The 22590-nt window shown below is 40.3% G+C and overlaps 1 protein-coding gene across 2 annotated transcripts in view; it reads right to left on the reverse strand.

Moving 5' to 3' along the window:
• The window catches only part of RBFOX1 (RNA binding protein, fox-1 homolog 1), a 248948-nt gene that overhangs the window by 9853 nt on the left and 216505 nt on the right, over positions 1 to 22590 (reverse strand). The window lies entirely within an intron of this gene.

The following is a 22590-nucleotide window of genomic DNA, read 5'->3' on the forward strand; positions in this document are numbered from 1 at the left end:
ATATAAATCAATGAGTCAAACACAGGAATCCATCCTTAATTCCTTATATATAATAAACTAAAAATATCCAGGTGTTGCAGTACTCAATCTTCTTTATTTGTTCATCAATAATAATCATGATCATGACATGATACAAAAGGGCGACAGTTTTGAACCATGCACGGTTCTTTCTCAAGCCCAATGATAATATACAAACATACACATGTTTCTATCATTTTATCTTTAAACACCAGAAGTAAATTGATACTCTGTTACAATTTAACCCATATGTTTCCTACACTTCTTCTCTTGTCTTGCATTACGCACATCAGGGTGAATTGCATCACATTCCACTCTCAACCTGTGAAATTTTAACAAATTCCATTAACCCTTTATCAACTTAGGCAAAAACTACAGGAATATTTATTGACAAATACACAACATACAGTATATAAGTGCACAGACGTATACGGATAATTACCAGGACATGTTCAGGTATGGGCCCCTCTGGTGATCAAAAAAAGAGACCTACGCTCTTCCCCCTATGGTTGATATAGCTCCTGTGTTCATGGGCCTGGCTTGCAGTCTCCGCTCTAATACATCCCAAAGGTGTTCTATCGGGTTGAGGTCAGGCCTCTGCGCAGGCCAGTCAAGTTCCTTCACCCCAAACTTGCTCACCCATGTCTTTATGGACCTTGCTTTGTGCACTGTTGCACAGTCATATTGGAACAGGAAGGTGCCATCCCCAAACTGTTCCAACAAAGTTGGTAGCATGAAATTGTCCAAAATGTCTTGGTATGCTGGTGCCTTAAGCGTTCCCTTCACTGGAACTAAGGGGCCAAGCCCAACCCCTGAAAAACAACCCCCATCATAATCCCCCCACCAAACTTTACACTTGGCACAATGCAGTCAGGCAAGTACCGTTCTAGTGGCAACCACCAAACCCAGACACGTCCATCAGATTGCAAGACAGAGAAGCGTGTTTCAACACTCCAGAGAACATGTTTCCACTTCTCTAGAGTCCAGTGGTGGTGTGCCTTACGCCAGTGCATTCGATGCTTTTCATTGCACTTGGTGATGTAAGGCTTGGATGCAGCTGCTCGGCCATGGAAACCCATTCCATGAAGCACTCTATGCGCTGTTGTTGTGCCAATCTGAAGCCCACATGAAGTTTGGAGGTCTATAGCTATTGACTCTGCAGACAGTTGACAACTTCTGCGCAGTGCGCGCTTCAGCATGCGCGGATCCCGCTCTGTCATTTTAAGTGGCCTACCACTTATTGGCATTACAACATACTGGAAGCAACTGGGAACAACAGCAACTAAACCCCGAACAGTTGCCCATGGAATATTTAGTAGCAAGGACATTTCACGGATGGACTTATTGCACAGGTGGCAACCTATCACAGTACCATGCTTGAATTCACTGAGCTCCTGAGAGTGACCCATTCTTTCACAAATGTTTGTAGAAGCAGCCTGCATGCCTAGGTGCTTGATTTTATATTCCTGTGGCCATGGAAGTGATTGAAACACCTGAATCCAATAATTTTGAGGGGCATCCCAATACTTTTGACAATATAGTGTATATATACAGGTGTGTGTGTATATATATAGTATAAGCAAATATTTACGTAGAGCTTGTTTGTAAAATTGTGTTCCTACTAGTGCAATGGAATATCTAGGTGGTTAAAAAACTTCAGACCCACAGAATAATTTTTTCTCTGGAGAGTAGTAGTTACTATTGTAACTTCTCTTAAAGATGACACTGTTTAATTCTTTAGTATTCTCATGATAGTTTTCATATCTTTTGTTGTCACCTTAGGGATCATTGTATTCTGTGTGAAGACTGTCATTACCCTAAATTGTTGTAGGTAGAGATGGGACAAAGCTTCTTCCATATATAAACAACTTGACTGTAGACTGATGAAAGCACCACTCAAATTAGCAAATCTTAATAAAGATTTTTTGAATATCCCAAAATAACCCATACTGCATGAACACAGAATTTTGTTGCTAAAATCAGTACCCAAAACATTTTCAAAAGCAACAACCACATATGACAGTACACCAAACAACATCAGAACCAGATATAGCATACAACAGCATTCAAATTGAACACCTAACTTATTGGGTTTGGTCTACAAAAGCACTATAGGCTGTATAGGCTGTTCACAAAGTGAATTTTTACTTTGCAAGATAATTTTCCCTTTAGTGAATGAGGTGAAGCGCTGCTGACCTCAATCGTCTAAACATGTGTAAGCAAAATTCTATTTTCTTATTTTCCAATTAGCTGACTGAATATTTACATCATTCAATAAGATAAGTGACAATTGCCTTTTGAAAGTGAAAATTCAATTTGCAAAGTGAATATATTCTACTCCTTTAAAAAATCAACCCAATTGAATGTAATACTGTTCTTCAATTACTCTCATTTTCTGATGTCATCCACATACTTTGTCATATAATGGTCTTGAGCAATTGAATTTTAGAACAGTGTAAAATACAATGCAAAATTTGTATCTTAAATTAGACTCATCTTTGTTTAATATTTGACTTAGAAGTCTGTTAAAGATCCGATCACATTTAGTGGTCATTTATGAAGAAATCCAGAAAATTCTCATGGATTCGCAAACATTTCCACACAACTGTATTTCAACCATGATTGTTCTCTCTGACTTTTTCCAGATCATCAGTTTCCCATCTCTCCATATTTCATCCCTCCTTCATTTGAATCAATATACAACCCTTCCACCAATGTTTGCACATCCACCTGCATTATTCCATTTCATAAATCAGCTAGACACAACTTTGAAATTGGCCCCAACTGATTTCTGTAATTGGGTATAGACCAGATGTTTCAGCTTGGAACATAAATCTCTAAATTTTGAATTTAATCCAATGCTCTTAATGAGCAAATAGAAGAAATCACATTCTTACTGTATAGTATAGTACAACAGGTAATCTTGAAAAGGACATTGATAAATGTCAGACAAGCAACTGTTCTTGGCATAGATCCAAATATAGATATATGCTTCCATTCTCCCATTTACCAGTCATGCTACATAAGAAATGTACAGGTACATTATCAAATATACATAAAATGTAACTTCAAGCATATGTTGAAAACCCTTTTTTTTTTAAATAAGTAAAACAAAAACGTATATCCTACAAAGATGCAATATTGCTTGACAAATTTAATATCATAAGAAACTGTTACCAAACGACACTATATTACCAAAAGTATTGGGACACCTGCCTTTACACAAACATGAACTTTATTGGCATCCCCGTCATAGTCTGTAGGGTTCAATATTGAGTTGGCCCACCCTTTGCAGCTATAACAGCTTCAACTCTACTAGGAAGGGGTCCACAAGGTTTATGAGCTTGTCTATGGGAATATTTGACTATTCTTCCAGAAGCGCATTTGTAAAGGTCAGGCACTCATGTTGGACGAGAATGTCTGGCTTGCAGTCTCCACTCTAATTCATCCCAAAGGTGTTCTATCTGGTTGAGGCAAGGACTCTGTGCAGGCCAGTCAAACTCCTCCACCCCAAACTTGCCCAAACTTGCTCATGTCTTTATAGACCTTGCTTTGTGCACTGGTGTGCAGTCAAGTTGGAACAAACTGTTCCCACACAGTTGGGAGCATGAAATTGTCCAAAATGCCTTGATATGCTGATGCCTTAAGAGTTCCCTTCACTGGAACTAAGGGGCCAAGCCCAACCCCTCAAAAACAACCCCACACCATAATCCCTCATCCACCAAGCTTTACACTTGGCACAATGCAGTCAGGCAGTTACTGTTCTCCTGGCAACTGCCAAACCCAGACACGTCCATCGGATTGCCAGACAGAGAATCGTGATTTGTCACTCCTAGAGAACACGTCTCTACTTCTCTGGAGCCCAGTGGCAGCATGCTTTACTTTGTTATAATAGCACTAACAGTTGACCGTGGAATATTTAGTAGAAAGGAAATTTCATGGAACACCTGAATCCAATGATTTGGAGGGGTGTCCCAATACTTTTGGTAATATAGTGTGTGGTCATGGTTCATTAGGGTTATAACTTATTGAAAAAAAAAGTATATGAAAAGGTTTCAAAGATCTCTGTGAACTCATCTCTCCAATAATGTAAACTTAAACCCAAATTTGGACTCTTTATTGTGATCTTATGAGATCTTTGGCAATTCATTTTTTCATAGTACAAACACCTAGAAAGGTCATGGATGACTTGATTTAAAGCTCCTTTACTGCATGTAAATAATATGTAAATAATTTAATGTCCATATTCTGGGCATAGGAACAGTGACATCTGAAGGTAGAAAGCTGTAGCAGTCTTACTGCAATTCACTATGTAAAAAAACTGGGTTAAAACTTTTCTCCAAAGTCAAAACCAAGACGGGATAAACCAGACTTGTATATTGCATCTTTTATATTGCTGTGGAATTTGTTAGAGCTGTGGACATTACGTGTGCATAGCTTAAGGAGGAGCTAGAGATGTTTTAAGAGTAAATCCATTAAAAAAATCACTTTAAATAAAGTGCCTGTGTAAAGTTGGGTTTATTGACTTCAAAAGTAGGTACTTTCTTTTTTGGCACTGTTTAAAGCATTTAGAGGAAAAGAAATCCAGTTGTATTTTAGAGCATCTAAACTAATTTGCAAAGTGAGTGAAGTTGTGAGCTCATGTAGGATCCCTTCATTAACACATATAGTATACAAAGACATAAAGTGCTTAGTATTAACAATATTTCCTATCAGTCAGGGGAGTAGTATATTTATAGAGATTGGTAGGATAGTTTACCTCAGCCAATTGATTTGTGGTCTTCCAGATTACAGGGTTCAGTATAGTGACTTGGAAAAATTGATATGAGGAGCTGGGCATGCCTCAGCTGTCTTCGGAGTGACTTCTTGAGCTCTATAGTGACATTTGCTAATGTCACTACTGTGCACTTCATTACTCTTTTGAGAACCTGCTGGAGAGGAAGTGGTGAAATCATCATCCTACATGTCTCCTGCTACCTTCTGATACTACTTCTCCATTTGCACTGTTTTTGTGTGAAGATATGTAATTCATTCAGCTATCCTTCAGCTTCTTGATCATTCCCCAGCAGTTTTTCCTGAGTCAGTGCTTCTCCAGGTCATTAAGCATGAACATCTGACATTAGAAAGCAAAATCCCGCTGTTCTACCAAGATGGCTGTTGCTACAGTACTGCAGTACTGAAAAAAAAGATCAGCTGTAGGAAGCCTGCAGGCAATACTAGTGACCAGTGATGGTCACAGGCCCGGGTTCTTTTCGAATTCAAACTTTAGAACATCCAAAACGGTTGAATTCAAACTCAAACTCAATGCAAGTCAATGGGGGTAGAACTTTCAGAAATGATTGTCCCCTTTAAGAGGGCTTATATGCAAGTTATTGGCCCTAAAAAAGGCACGGGGTCTGGGTACTGCACTAGGGGACAGGAATCAATGAAAAAAAAAAAAGTTTTTAAAGGAGCAGTGATTTTTACATCACTTAAAGGGCAAGAATACAAATGAAAAATGAATTTAAATGTCATGCCTGGGGTGTCCCCTTAAACTGAATGTAAAGTGGTGGATCTGTACAATGTATAGAACCTGCTGCAGCAAAAAGGGACATTTAAAAAGAAACAAAATGACATTTCAATTGCCGTTAATTGGTTTTCCTTTAATCTTTTAAACAACTGCTTGGGGAGTCAGCCTGTATGAAGAGGATACATTCTAGGACAAGGTTAGAGATTTTTTGGATACATTCTGGTGCCTCTTTTGCAGGCATTGGATGAAAGTAACAATAGGTGCTTTAAAATTGGACCTTTGGTGTTGGCGTGCCTTCACACCATAACACTTCAGAGTTATTCCTGACGAGTGTAGGATTGGGCCCTGCTGTAAAATATTCAAATGATATGCACCTGTCACACAGTCCCACAGGTGCACCCAAATATTGGGCCTTTAGTGTCGGCAAGTGCCTTCACAACCTAGCCCTACAAAGTTATTCTTGAAGAGTGCAGGATTGGAGCCTGCTGCAAAAAAATCAAATGATATGCACCTGTCACATACGTGTGCGGAAAAACTGGGCCTTGGTCTTTGGTGGTGCACTACACCGAGAACATTACTTTAAGCTGGCGGAATAATCGCCCACAAAGTTAGGCAGTCTTCCAGAGATCCCTGATCTATTCGGTGACATCTGCATCAGGGGATTTATAGCTGCTGCTGATGCAGGACTGATTCATTTTGATAAATGTCAGCAGGTCAACGGAGTCTGTGGACAGACGCTCTTGTTTATCACAAAATCCCCAGCAGCACTGAACGTCCTCTCCGAAAGCACGCTCGGTGCAGGGCAGCCCAGTAGCTCCATGGCATATTGGCTAAGTTCTGGCCAGTGATCCATTCTCAAGACCCAGTAAGCATGATTGTCTGCTGGAAAGCTCTCCAGGTCTGCTCTTGCCCCTAGATAATCCTGCACTATATGATGTAGATGCTGCCGATGGGTGCCTTGAGTTAACCTCTCTGGGCGCTGAGGACAGAAACATTTCTAAAGGCATCAGTCAGGCAGCCTTCTTCTCCACTGCTCTTCCTTTGACCAACCAAAGCCTCAGAAGCACCCCTTTCATGACTTGGTAACCTACCAGTGTCTGGAAAGGTGTTACACAAGTTTCTCTTCAAAGCGTCCTCAAGTTTTCATCCTGTGCTCCCTCTGTGAGGGCAAGATGAGCTCTGCAACTTTACATTTGTAACATGGATCAAAAAGGGTTGCCAACCAGTAATGATCGCTCTCCTTGTTACCATGAATCCTGGAGTCCTTTCTCAGGCTTTGCAGGATAAGGAAGCCAATGCAGCGTAAGTTGGAGGAGGCATGAGATTCCGAGTCTTCTTGGTCACTGAGGATGACACTATCTGCATACCTCCTCCCAGCCACGTACTACTCCATGGTTTTCTGGGGACAGAAAACCCTCCCTTGAAGACTGCCTTATGTCATCCTCTGCTTCAATGCCCCCACGGCTGCCCTAATCCTCCTCCGCCTCTTGTGTGATCTGTGGACCCGCAGTAATGGTTTCTGTGTAAAGGGGGCCTTAAGAAGTAAGGAAGTCCTCCTTTTCCTCCCACTGTTCTGCCTCAAGTGCCCTATCCATAATGCCCCGCAGAGTATGCTCCAGCAGGAACACAAGAGGGATAGTGTCACTAATGCATGCATTGTCCCAGCTCACCATCCTTGTCACCTCCTCAAATGGTGACAGTATAGTGCATGCATCCTTTATCAGCAGCCACTGACATGGGGAAAAAAAGCCAAGGTCCCCTGAGCCTGTGCTTCTGCCATGTCCACACAGGTACTAATTGATGACCCTCTGCTGCTTGTGCAACCGCTGCAGCATTGCTAAAGTGGAGTTCCACATGGTGGGTATGTCCCAAATCAGACGGTTTGTGGACAGGTGGAATTCCCATTGAATTTCAGCGAGACGAACATTGGCTGGGTATGACCACCATAAATGGCTACAGACTGCCTCAGAAGATCTTGCAGCGCTGGGTACCTGGTTAGGAAATGCTCTACCACCAAATTGAGGTGTGCCAAACATGGTACATGCGTTAACTTTCCCAGGCGTGGGTGGAGAGAAGGTTGCTGCCATTGTCACATACAACCATTTCAGGCTCAAGCTGGTGTGGTGTTAACCACCTCTGGGCTTGCACCTGCAGAGCTGACAGAATCTCTGCCCCGGTGTGTCCTCTAGACAAACCTGCTCAAGCACTGCATGGCATCTTTTTGCCTGACCCATTGCGTAGCACCTTGAACGCTTACGGTGAACTGGTGGTTCACCGGACAATTCTGCAGAGGATGCCATCGTGGAGGATGAAGAGGATGGCATGGAGCAGACAGATCTCACATCAGCAGCTTTTTGGAGGCGTGGTGGCTGAACAAGCTCCAGCACGGAGCCCCGTCCTGGATCCCTACCAGCTGCAAGCAGAGTTACCCAGTGTGCCGTGAAGGAAATATAACGTCCCTGACCATGCTTGCTAGACCACATGTCAGCGGTCATGTGGACCTTGCTGCTGACTGCCTTGACCAACGAGGCCAAAACCTCGTTGGTCAAGGCCTTGCCTTCACATGCTGGTACAGTGCTGGAGTGACCTTACGTGAAAAGAATTGGCGTTTGGAAACCTGCCACTGTGGTACAGCACATTCTGTAAACTCACAGAAGGGGGCAGAGCCCATCAGATGGAAAGGCAGCAGCTGTAAAGCTAGCAATTTGGCCAAGCTAGCATTTAGACGCTGATCATGTGGATGGGTGGGACAGTATTTTTTTTCCACTGCAGCAGCTAGGGCAGCGAAATTTTACTTCTAAAATCTACAGCTGGTGGGCTGCTGGCAGATTCAGCGGAAGAACTTGTGACACCCATTGCTACATCATCAGCCCTGTCAGTGGAGGTTGTTGACATGGCATGATGTATTGTGGGGGTAGAGATGACAGATGAGAAGCGAGAAGTGTTGTCCTTTCTATGGTGCTGTTGCCAACGGGCTGCATGGCCAGGTGGTCAGATGTCTCTTCAAGCACGTAGTACCCAAGCGGCTGATGTTTTTGCCACGCTTGATCCTCTTGAGACACGGGTTGCAAATAGCAATCCTGCAGTCTGCTACACATGTGCTGAAAAACCCCCAGACAGCTGAGTTCCTGGAAGTGTGCTGCGAGACAACAGCACCCTGCACCAGTGCAGCTCTGCCTTCTGATGCAATGGGCTGGTTGCTCATACAGCTGCCCCTGGAGGACATCCTGCCTCGTTGGGGTTGTGCCTCCTCCTCACTTTCCTACTCTGTTCAATCAGGCACCCAAGTAGAGTCAGTGACCTCATCATCATCACCCCCTCTGTCCTTGTCATTGGAGCCATCCTGACAGTATGCTGCGGCTGGGTGCCAGTTTGTTGTCCATCATTGGTACCCCCTCCCTCTAGGTTCATGTTACTCCCTTCCTCAACCTCAGAGCCAACATCAGACCATTGTAATTGCTGCACATCCTCCAGCGGCATGTCACTGATGGTGTGTTGAAACAATTCAGCTGACCCCTCCATGCATGATGGTGAGGCTACGGCAGGAGTAGCTGTGGACATGGAGGCTGAATAGGCCACTTTGGCCGTTGTGGTGGACTGAGAACAAGTATGAGCCTGAATGACAGAGGAGGGCTTAGTTATCCAATTGTCAGGAACGGACACCGCTCTGTAACCCGAGACCAGGGCGGGGACGGCCCCGTCATCAGCGTCCTGTTGCTGGGCGACGGGCGGGCGTTCCTCAGCGCTCCACTCCTCCTTCTCCAGAACAGCTGAGCCGGCGTGATGGCGCGGCGAGCTCGGTCCAGCGGCGCCCCGTTGCTAGGAGACGCTCGGGTCTCGTCTCGTCTCCGGCTCCGCCCCCCAATCACAGTTCACTGCCTACATAAACTGAAGGATGTTCACTTGCTCGACGTTCTAGCAAAGTAGTACGTCGAGCAAGCTACTTAGGATCTCCAGTTACTCTCGGGTCTCTTGCAAATCCTGCTACAACCCTTCAGACTTCACAACTAAATCCCTCGGATTCCTGGCAGCACGAATGCAGCTCCACCTTCTGTGATTGAACTCTCCACCTAAATAGCAAGTAGCCATTACCACATGCTGTAATCAAATGAAGTGTTTGCTGATGCCTATGTCGGACTTCCATTGAACACTCCTCTTCTGCTAACTGCTATTGATTAGAAACACTGCTGCATGGGACATAAGGATTGACTGCTCTTATTGATATTTGATGTTATAGATAGTGAATAGAACCAACTCATATATCACCCTTCCTCACCCCATTCTCGGAACTGTCATCACTACTTGATGCAATAGAGTTACCATCTGTTTGACGCCCTAGTGAAGTAACTAGGAGGGAGAACTACAATTCACATCAAGCCCCAATGCAGTACAATTGAGGGTTGTGGGGAGACACCACCTTAATTAACTTCTCCTATAAACAAATGGTATATGATGTGTAAGGGGTTCCTACTACACTCCCTGCACTAAAGTGTGACTGTGAACCCCCCACCTGAACCATTTAGCTTACCTCCGCAGTTGCGATCCTACACTCCCTGCTGCGTTTGAACGGATCATCCACCAATCCACCACCTCTTCTGTATGTTGTGGCTGAATAACATGGCCAGCACCAGATAAAAAGGACAAGCGTGCCCTGCCTGCAGAGGATGTAGCACGTCCACGACTTTGGCCTGCGGACACAGAGGCTGCTCGCCCTCTTATTGCTGCATTGGAGCTGTTATAATCGACTGTTATAATCGACTGCTATAATAGACCAGTATGACTGACTGCTATAGTACAGAACATTGTATACAATGCTGCTACACAACGCTGCTACACAACGCTGCTACACAACGCTGCTACACAACGCTGCTACACAACTCTGCTACACAACTCTGCTACACAACTCTGCTACACAACTCTGCTACACAACTCTGATAAAAAAAACTCTGATAAAAAAAACTCTGATATAGATTCTCTCTATTTGAACTCCAGCAACACACTACCTAGGGCTGCGGTGTAAGCAGCCTTATATAGTGTGCTGCTGGGACTTGTATAGTGTGCTGCTGGGACTCATCATGACTTTGCCCAATCATGGCTCTAACAGAGTACTGAGCCCTGATTGGGCAAAGGCTTGCACCTGACCTATGGTCAGGTGCAAGCCTTTACCCAATTAGAGCTTTACAAGGTGCATTGCCTTGTGGGATGTTAGGCGGTCGAACAGACCACCGGGCATCCATATAGTTTGTGTGTTCGGCGAACACACAAACTAGCGAGGTTCGAGTCGAACTCACGTTTGACTCGAACATACAGCCCATCCCTACTAGTGACAGTTTTTTAGCCAACCTCTTGACTTTTTGGGCCATGGATTCCACAGTCCAGGTCCATTTTAAAAAGGAACATGGAGGACATTAGTTAAAAACATGAAACAGTGGAATTAAACCCTTTCGCTGCCAAACCCTTGAACAATTTTAACCTCAGCTGGCCACACCATTTTTTTGCAATTTTTCCCATTGTTTTGATTTTCTACTGCTGCGTTGTTAGCATTGGTAAAAGACCCCCCGAACCATATATTTTCTGAAAGCACAGGTCCAGTAGAATAAAAAGGTGGTTCCACTAATTTTGTAATTAATTACTAATTGCGCAAATGTTTGTCAAATCAATTTAAACCAATAACAGAACACAATTAAATGGATAAAAGCACACTAAAATCAGTATCAGTGCACAAAAAATACATTTCTGACTACATCTAAAAGATAAAACTGTATTGAGTTAATAAATAACAAATATTTGTGAATGTTAAATTCCACTTTTTTGCAAAATGGTAAAAATAAGGTAACGCAGAACTGCTAATAGGCGACTTATGTTAAAAATGATTTGTGCACTGTGTTGGTGTGGGTGTTGTATTAAAATTATACAGGCATAGATTTAATTGTAACACAGCTTTGCCACATTCTGCCACAGTTAAGATAATGTTATTTTGAAAAGAAAAAAGAAAAAATCAAGCACTGTGATGTGTTCTAACAACGCAATTCAGCGCAGCGCATGTGCATGGCGTACACCACAATATTATGCATACTGATGCACATGTATAATGTGTGTGGTCATGTTTTTTTTAATCTTTTTTTTTTTTACTGTTGGGGCACTTTGGGGAAATATTAGGGGGCTAGACCCCTGACATTTCCTTTTTGAAATAAAAAAAGAAATTGAGGACAAGCATGAATGGAAAGCACTCAGTACGGAGGCTTCCCATTCAGAAACTGTTGATAGTAAAACATTTACGATCATCCAGTTATGAATGGGTAGAAGCCTCTATACTGAAGCTCCCACTCATTCAGAAACTCATGAGCGAACATGGATCCCCACTGCCTCAGCCCAAACAAGCCAGGGAGAGCAGTGGGGATCTGAGGAGAGAAAAATCCCATCATGGACTGGCTACAGGTGGGGAGGAGAGGCTGCTGATTGCTGCGGCTGGCAGCAGCTGTTCCGGCAGGAGGGGGGCTGGAATTTTTGTTAATAGCTCTCATCAGTGGCTTCTCAGATGCTGATGAGAGCTATAATTTTACAGGGGACCATTAGGGGAACCATTCTGATATTAGTTCATGGTCACTAAAGTGACCATGAGCTTATAGCAAAAGAGTAAAAGTCACTGACGTAAGGCTTACTGAGATGGCCAGCTGCAAGCAGTTGTGTTCGGCCTTACGTCAGTGGCAGCAAAAGGATTAACGCCCATTTACACCTTGTAAGTGATTAGCATTCATTGTGGTAATGTAGAGGTGCAGTGATGATGTTTAAGTGTATAAGTACATCTATATGACTCCCATTGCTGGCTTTTAACAAATTTCCTACAAATTCATAATCACCTCCACAGAAAACCCAATTCGACTCTCCATGTCACTCTACACTGTTCTGGGGCATTGCCACTATGAATATTAAGGAATGGGGGGAGAGAGAGCACAGAAAGAGAGCTCAGTTCCCACAGAGAAGCTTGTGCACAAGGGAAGCATGGCAAATCTGCATGCAAGCAGTATACATATTTTCCATTTTATGCAGTTCTTTCATAAACAGACTACTACCGTGTTTCCCCGAAAATAAGACCCTGTCTTATATTTTTTTGGGCTCAAAAAAACCCACTAGGTCTTATTTTCGGGGTAGGTCTTATATTTTAGCAATTCTCCAAAATAGTACTAGGTCTTATTTTCGGGGTAGGTCTTATATTTTAGCAATTCTCCAAAATAGTACTAGGTCTTATTTTCGGGGTAGGTCTTATATTTTAGCAATTCTCCAAAATAGTACTAGGTCTTATTTTCGGGGTAGGTCTTATATTTTAGCAATTCTCCAAAATAGTACTAGGTCTTATTTTCGGGGTAGGTCTTATATTTTAGCAATTCTCCAAAATAGTACTAGGTCTTATTTTCGGGGTAGGTCTTATATTTTAGCAATTCTCCAAAATAGTACTAGGTCTTATTTTCGGGGTAGGTCTTATATTTTAGCAATTCTCCAAAATAGTACTAGGTCTTATTTTCGGCGTAGGTCCTATTTTCGGGGAAACAGGGTATATTGTGTTTATTAAATAAGCCAGTGCAAAAAGATAATGTGATTTTTAAAGTATAAAAAACAAAAAACAACAGCAGCATAACCAATTACCTGATTTTGAGATGGCTGTCGGTTGGTTATTACCATTTGCAAAATTCTCTTTGCAAACAAAATATGCCTCAATATCTATTTATTTATTTAATGAAAATTATGTAAAATTATTCCTACCCTATAAATCCTATACATGGGGGGATTTATCAACACTGGAGCAGAAAGAAGCATCTCTCTTCAGTTTGCTCAGGTAAGATTTAAAAATGAGACAGAGAAGCTGATTGGTTGCAGTGCAAATCTGCTCCAGTTTTGATAAATTTCCACCACAGTATTTTATTTCAACGTGTTTTTTTTTCTTTTTTGTATCATAAAATATATTTTCCCTGTGATAGCAAGACATATTGTACTGTGCATTTATTAATTTATAACAGCTTCTTCTCCAGTTTAACCTAATCTTGTCATGTTTTCACATTTGACTAGCCATGCGAACTGACCTAGAACTGAATAAACAGCCAAAGCTGTCAAAACGTTAATGGTAGTAATGCCAAATAATGCCTGAGTGCTTTCACTAACTAGAAAACAGACAGCATAATCAATGTATGCTATAAAATAAAGAAAGGTATCCTAGCATTTTTGGGTTGTTATCTTTGATACTCTTTTTATTTTTGCAGTGAAAACAAACTTGAATGGGACCAAGTTAAAGAAGGAATTGTTTTTCTTTTAAAAGATGAACTCCTGTGAGAGTACAATTTTGAGCATTTTGTTCATGCTATTTAATTTATTTTACTGCTAAATTTGAAAATGTAGTCAAGTGAAATAGCACTGTATGTCTGATTAAAAAAAAGCATCAGCTGCTCAGAATATTTGGGATATCAAGAAAATTGGGAGAATACTTTTATTTAATTCCTTTGTTTTTCTCTATGGTCTTGTAATCTGTTTTACAAGTGTATCATTTAGTAACATCTGTTTTAATTGCCATGCTAAACCCTTCATATAATTAGGTCAAAGCCAGAGGCTATAGGGGAGTTTAAAATGCACAAATAATTACAATTTAACAAGCAGTGCTGGGATGCTGAGAATGATTAAGTAAGCAAGTGAAAAACATTACTTTAACCTAGAGTAAAAAAAGATCACACACATTTAAAATAAACTCGTACCTAAAACATGTATATACATTGTAGCCTTGTATTGATCTCACTAAGTGCTTCTAGTTGATGTTTCTTTCTTGTGACATTCACTATCTATTTTGGAGAAGATACTGTCCTGAAAGAATGCTGACACTCATAAGGGAAGATTATGAAGAACACACATGAAAGTGAGAGACATGGGAATGGGTGCAATGCCTTGTAAAGCTTTTTAAAACTATATGAGCACATTTGTTGTTTTCAATGTACAGTGCAAATGGGACGTTCAGCCATCCACCAAGCCAGAACTCAACTCAGGGAAAAGTGCTAATTTACCAGTGGTAGGAATACATAGATATGACAGCTTCCCAGTCCTCACTGGTTGCTAGGAAGCTATCAACTTTTACCTGGGAACAAGGTATCTTGGCAGGGGGGTTCACCCTGGAAAGGCATCCTGTCTATGTTGACGGCATGTTGCCTGCTATGATTCAGGAGGGATGTTAATGCTCACCGACCCCCTCTTTCCTGGCCTCTTGGCTGTCTAGACTGCATGCTCAGAGAAGCGTCTGATATGTATTTTGATGGGACCCCACGTCAATTTTTATTTTGCTTTTTGGACAGGGTACCTCTCAAAAATGTGTATTTGAAATGTGTATTTCAAATTGAATCAGGGTTCATTCATAAATGTCTGGCATAGATTAATGAAATCCTGGCCTCTTTGTAAAGAAGTGGAAAATGTTATTTCCCTGCAACTTAAATGTTATTTTTTGCTTTGCCATAGTACATTGTGTACGTTGTACAGATGCACCACTTCACAGCCAGGTTTAGGAGATCCCCAGCTACGTTATTTAAAGGAATTGTGCATTTTTAATGTTGCCCTATAATCATTAATAAAATAGCTGCTCCCCAACAAACAGTATTTTTTAATTTTTGTTTTGCATTGGTACATGTTCCTCATGGCAATGTCCAGCTCCCCATGCCCTTTGTTTGACAGTCTCTAGCCTGTTAGCCTTAAAAATGTCCAGAATTTATTTTAAATATTTTGCTCCTATTGACTTCAATGGGTTTCTGATTAATTTTCAGAACGATTGGAGAAATTTGGTTAACCTTCCTCAAATCAAACACAGATACATTGGGCTTATCCTTAACAGTTATAAAACAATGTATCAATCCCCATGTGTCATCGATGGTAGGTTGGGTTAGAAAAAATGCTTTACACATATGTGAATGGCTAGGTCATTGTAGAAACATTGACATTGTTACCATATAAAGTTTTTCTTATGTAATATATTCATTAGATATTCGGATACAAGGGTATTTACTGTATGTAAACCATTGATTGTATCTATCAGCATGTTATCCAATGCCCAGCTTCTCTATTGTGTTTAATGTGAGTCTTTCAACTTTAAAGACCTGCCAATGTTTTGTTTGCTCATCACATCTCACAAGGGTGGTAAACAGCAACCTCATTTAAACCCTCCAATCATGTACAATTATGCCCAATGTACATTTAGTAGTCACTGTACAGAAAGGATAAAATATAATGTATTGTTAGCAAGCCATGTGCTCTCTTGGGACACAAAGGCATGCAATATGTACAGGTGTGTTGTTGAGAGGTAAAGCACCAACCTACTTGTACAGTACATTAGACATGTGCGATTCGTTTCGTTACGAATCGAAATTCGTACGAATTTTCCTGAAATTCCGAATTTCGGAGCATCCGAAATGGCAGTTTCCGAATTATATCCGAAATACGAAATTCCGTTGACGTATTTTCGTTCCGTTACGAACCTTCGTTATATTGAAGTTAAAAAGCAAAATACCTTTGTTAATATATTGGAGTTGATTGATGGTAGTTTTTTTAATACGAAATACGAAATTCGGATACGGAATCCGTTAACGGAATTCGTATTTCGTTTTGGTTGACCAATCAGAGGTTCTCTTCTGCTGCTGAGAGTTGCATTACAAATACAGGCAGGAAATACGAAATTCCGTTGACGTATTTTCGTTCCGTTACGAACCTTCGTTATATTGAAGTTAAAAAGCAAAATACCTTTGTTAATATATTGGAGTTGATTGATGGTAGTTTTTTTAATACGAAATACGAAATTCGGATACGGAATCCGTTAACGGAATTCGTATTTCGTTTTGGTTGACCAATCAGAGGTTCTCTTCTGCTGCTGAGAGTTGCATTACAAATACAGGCAGGAAATACGAAATTCCGTTGACGTATTTTCGTTCCGTTACGAACCTTCGTTATATTGAAGTTAAAAAGCAAAATACCTTTGTTAATATATTGGAGTTGATTGATGGTAGTTTTTTTAATACGAAATACGAAATTCGGATACGGAATCCGTTAACGGAATTCGTATTTCGTTTTGGTTGACCAATCAGAGGTTCTCTTCTGCTGCTGAGAGTTGCATTACAATACAAGCAGGAAATACAAAATTCCGTTGACATATTTTCGTTCCGTTACGAACCTTCGTTATATTGAAGTTGAAAAGCAAAATACCTTTGTTAATATATTGGAGTTGATTGATGGTAGTTTTTTTAATACGAAATACGAAATTCGGATCCGGAATCCGTTAATGGAATTCGTATTTCGGATAAAAAAAACAACTACCACTCCAATATTAACAAAGGTATTTTGCTTTTTAACTTCATCATAACGAATGTTCGTAAAGTTACGAAAATATAACCGCCACTAACGAAATAACGGATATTCCGAAACGAAACAGAACAAAATTTTTTGACGGCGCACAAGTCTACAGTACATTGTCTTGTAAAAAATGTTTTGTGTATTATTTTGTCTTTACAGCTGTAGAGCTAATTTGACTTCCATCATTCAATTGTGTGAAAGCAAAAATACTGTTGTTTGTGAATTGGTTTCTCTTTGCAAAGTGAATTTTCACCACGTTCACTAAGTGGAAATTAATTTGCAACGTGGAAATGTTCCTTACAAAGTGAAAAGCCAATTTTCCTTCATTTCCTCTTTTTTTTCAACCACAGAGTTACTGATAAAACAAGTCAGCTTCCTGGATCAGCAGTTCAACTTCCAATGACCTCCCGGACAGTAAATCACCACCACTGACCATAAGGCAGGGAGTTGACTCAGGAAACCATAAAGCTGATCCAGAAAACAGTACTTGTAAATGAAGATGTAGCATAGTAATCTGTATTTGTATCACAAGGGTGGCTGGTCAAACTTACAACAAATTTTGCAGTTAAAACAGTAAACATATAGGCACTTACACACACATGTATTGCAACTGTGTATTTAGCTGTTTTCTTGGAGTTCCACTTTATGGACAGCCCTTTCTCTAATAAGTAAAAGCTTTGGCATGACAAGCAATGTATAAAAGGAAATACACATCTACTAGACATGAGTAAGTGATGGGCATGCTGGCCAAATAGTTGCACTCTGAAGCTTGCGTTGAGTGAGATGTTAATACACTATGCTGCATGTATCAAATTTACTTCTTTGAGTTTTGAAGTAATAAATAATAGCTGATGCAATGAGATACATTCTTAGCATATATTAAGATATCCTAATTGACTTAATATTGGCCATGCTGAAAGATGACATAAGACGTTATAGTTTCTTCTTTTAAATCATCGATTTAAAAATACTTCTTTGAGGTGGTACACAACTCTCAGATGCTAGCACAGTATTCTGGTAGTTGCAATGTTTGCTTTACTTTGAAAGAGCATTTCTAAAATATTTCTCCACACCAATGTAACATTTATGATCTTCAATAATACATGCTGAACTTTAACAAGAACAAAGTACTCTGAACTTATTGATGCACCATGAATGAAAAGTTTTCTTAGGATTTACAAATTGTCAAGCAACATGAAAGTAAAGCAAAAAATATCGAGCCAACTGACTAGAAAACATTTGAAAGAAATAAAAGCTTACTTCATGATGTGAAATGAAAAATTAAATGTTTGTGACCATTTGTATTTCCATCTCCAGGCCAGTTTGATTTTTTCTAATTAATATAGAACATTTAAATAATTTACACAACCATTATTAGACCTTGGACTAATTCACCCTATGCTGATACCTGTCAATTTTATTTAGCTTTTGGGACATTGAGAGGCTTCTTTGTGCTTACTTGCATGGTCTCTGATTCTCTATGTGCCTGTCAGCCTGCCTCACTAGCCTTTGTCAGAGCCAAAGTCAGAAAGTATTTGGTCATAAGACTCCTTATAAAACATTGCAAGGCACAGCAATATCCATTTTTTGAGTACATTTGGAGCTAAATAAAAATATTAAACTATTGGACACAACCATAATTAGACCTAGTTTGGACTAATTCTCCCTATGTGGAGACTTGTGAACATTTGTTAGCTCCTGGCAACATTCAGCAAACTGTCTCATGCTAACTTGCATGGTCTCTCATCTTCACCATGTGCATCAGATGGCCTACCCCTTCCCAGAGCCAGTCAAAAAGTATTTTGTCATTGTATACCTTATAAAATATTGCAGAGAACAGCGGTTTTCAATTTCTAAATGCATTTGTAGTAGTCACAGTAAGCCTGATTTACTAAAGCATATGCAAATAGCTGGTGCATTGATCACATATGGACAATCATATTACATCCTCACAGTGTTGGCATTTCCTCATCATGTGTGATGTACAGATACACACATGCACACATGTTACAGTCTACATATCATATAAGCTAGGTATATAAGTATGAACAACCAAATCACACCTCTAAATCTGCCGTAAAGACGTGCATACAGGTTATATATGTACATGTAGAGAATTTAATGTCAAGTATGGTTTGCTATGAAGTGCAAGCTCCAGCATCCAAATGTATAACATCTAAGTGATGGTGTGCCTAAAATAAAAATGTGATTTTCTGTAATGTTTTAGGAGCTGTCTGATCGCTGTTAGGGATTTTTACATTCAAATATAAAACAACACACTGTGACTACTGATATCATTGCAGGTGTAAATTCTCATCCACAAAAATAAAAATTGTGACATACTAACACACACATGTCCCTCTGTGATTAAGTTAATGTTTATCTGTCTAGTGTGGTGGGCATAGGCTGTTCTGCCTGAGTATTTAGACCTAACAGGCTAAGGAGATTGGGAATAAAGTGGAAAGAGGGAGCCTATCATTCCTCTGGGAGAAGGGGTGGTACTGGGTCTGACATGGTCAAATGTTAGTGCCCAGTTTCTTCTCACAGGTGACAATACTGCTATGCTGGTAGAGGTTGCATTACCAAGCAGCCGTGTAGCCCAGAGGCAAAACTGCTGATTAAAGGGATTTGTTTGAAATTGTCACCCTTCTGAATTTGAAGGAGTTCAGCTTCAGACAGGTTTCAGTCCCAATCAATCCACAATCCAGAGTGAGTTTTTGTACACAGATGAACATGCTTTCTATATATGCATGTATTCCTATGGTGCAGGCTGAATGGTATCAAGAAAAAAATTACATTCAATGTATTTCAGTGTGCGACAAAGATATAATAATTTATCTTATCTGATTTGTTATCTTCCATGCAGCAGCCACTCCCCCTTTCCCATGAAGAGAGTCAGACAGTAGTATGGTTTCTAATGATCTGTGACTTTATACAGGATTATAGTTTGTAGTGATATGGGTCTTTATACAGAATTTATTGTAGATGAAACCATATCAGTTGGATGAAATTCAACATCATCAACAATATTCAATTGATCAATTATAATCACGTTAATAAAACCCATATGTGCATAATCCACAATGACAGATATGTATGTCTCTATTTAAAGATAAAAACAAGTTGGTCTATCAACTGTGCACCACCCAGCACATGCCGTGCCTTCTGTGCTGGGTGAGGCATCCCCCAGCCCGCAGAAGATCCGCCCCATCTCACCAAAGCTCCGCCCCATCCCATCAAAGTCCCGCCCCAGTTTGGTAACCAAGCTGTGTGGGAGGAGGAAGGGAGGAGACAGGGAGGAGCCTCCCTGTTCCTCACTTGTTTGTCACTTGGAAGTCACTGGTGAGGCATCGAGATCGATGTGCTCACTGGGTTTTTTGTTTTGTTTTTTTGATTTTACAGCTTGGACCAATGGCACTTTGCTATTGGTCCAAACCATCCACAGAGCTCATGCCTCTAACACAGAGTAGAGGCTGTGAAAGCTCTTGCCTCACCAAGTTAGGTTACACAAGCAGTGGAGAAGCCTGCTGCTGACTAACCTAACTACCTGTCAAAAGCAGGATGCAGTGCTGCCTGCAATTAACAGGCAGCGCTCCATCCATGACAGGTTACACAGCAGGGAGGCTTTCCCTGCTGTGTAACCTGTAACAAGCCTATCTGAATGGAGAAAAAGCTGTCAGCTTCAGACTTGAACCTGACAGCATTTTCCTGCATAATACTAGGTGAGGCTCTGCCTCACCTGCCTCCCCTGACCGCACGTCCCTGCCACCTAGGGAACAGGGGAGTGCTATATGGGACATATCTTTGATTGTCCACTAAAATACATTGGATGTACAGTTTTTCTTGATAACCTCCTGCACCAGAGAAGGCTTAGAAGACAGATAAGATTATTTGTGCTTTCAGTTCAGCTTACAGGAAGACAAGAACACTGCATTTCGGGAAGATCAGCAGGTAATTTCTGTAGTCTCAAAAAATGAACACAAATGCAGTCATCACATCTAAACACTGGTAAACTGCAATGTGTAAAATTGTTGGTCTCGGGTATAGGTATGCTTTAGTAATGACTGCAAATGTTAGTAAAAGCTTCATTTTGTATCTCTAGTAATATCAACCAGACGCTTTTGTATATGTGTGGTCAGGTAAAAAAAGAAGACAGATTTGTGGGAAGTACAATAAAAAATATTCTCCTGACTCAAAAAATATGATTTTTTTGTTCACAGTGAGAAAATGTGCAAATCATAGTGGATTTTAATGGCATGAACTAGATCAAATGTATTAAGCATATTTATTAAATTACCCCCTAAAATGATTATATAACTGTAACCTTTTAAAATTGCAAAAATTGTATAGAAACCCTCACTTGAAATTCTAAATTGGCCTTCCAGCCACACAACCCAAACCATCCAACATGACCCACTACATTAGGTGCTTTTAATAACTGATTTGTAAACAAATAATCTACAGGCATTATTAAGTAACCTTCAGGTAATTTTAATCAGGAAGGTTGTGAAAAATTCAGAAGCAGAATGTTTTGCATCCCATAAGTTGGGTAATGCTGGAGTGTTTGGCTAGATGGCCTTGAAGACGATACTCTCTAAAACAATAGTGGCTCTGCATAGAAGAGCATCTTCTCTATTTATAAAATCAGAGAAAACCAGTATGTTTGCTGGCAAAGAGTTACCACAACAAAGGAATTGGGTCTTTTTCCTAATGGTTAATATTTCCTGTTTAGTCTAACAGTAATGCAGCTTTAGAGGAAGCTACAGGGGTAGAAAACTGAATAATCACTCAGGTAAGTGGAAATAGTTGTTACCTGGACCTTTTTTTAAATATATATATGGTCTATGAACCAGCAGAGAGCAAAAAGAAAAAGCAGAGCAAAACAGAGAACATGTTTCAAAATTATTTTTACATGGACAATTGGCCCTGGAAACTCATGGCTGTTCCAGCAACCATCCAGTCTAAAAGCAGCCATGATAGCCTCTACTTGAGCCTCTACAAATAATTGCTTGTTCTTCTGCTCATGCTAATGAGATGAAACTCCCTTGGCAATGTTCTTTACTGCTACAAACTGTTTACATGCACCTATACTGACCCTGGAGGCAATCAGAAAGTTGTTTTACCATTTTCAGTAATATGGCCTGTAGTCTCCTGGCTATATGTGAACATCTGCTGGTAATTTGAACAAGCTGTTCTGCACATGCTGGTTACTCATTTAGCCCTATAGAGAGCATCAACTTCTAGTGTTGGAAGGTTAAAAAACAAGAGCCAGGCCATATAGCTGAAACAGGAAAAGTCATTTTTTATTTAACTTTATACACTTAACAAAGAGTTCACCTATAGAATTGTGAAGTTTATTGTAAGCATATACATTTACTAGAGAATGAAAACATTAGAGATCAGCAACCCAGTAGCTTTGGATACATTCCAGATATGCTTGATTACTAGAATAAGAGACACATTTTTTGCAGATATGCTTATTTCTAGCAAACATATTTAGAGAACATATACATAATTGAACTATAATCTCATTATCACAGCTGAACAAAGTTAATTATGTTGCAAAATAATCTGACAGTAGTTTCCATAGTTCAGCAAACTCTGCATATGTTTTTTATTTAATATATATTTGCTTAAAAATGCTGATGTCAGTGTCATGCATTTTCAAATAGAGTTTCTGTCACACTGTAATATAT

The sequence above is a fragment of the Nanorana parkeri genome, unplaced genomic scaffold, assembly GCF_000935625.1.
Source record: "Nanorana parkeri isolate BGI_ZX_2015 unplaced genomic scaffold, ASM93562v1 scaffold249, whole genome shotgun sequence".
Classification (NCBI taxonomy): Eukaryota; Metazoa; Chordata; class Amphibia; order Anura; family Dicroglossidae; genus Nanorana; species Nanorana parkeri.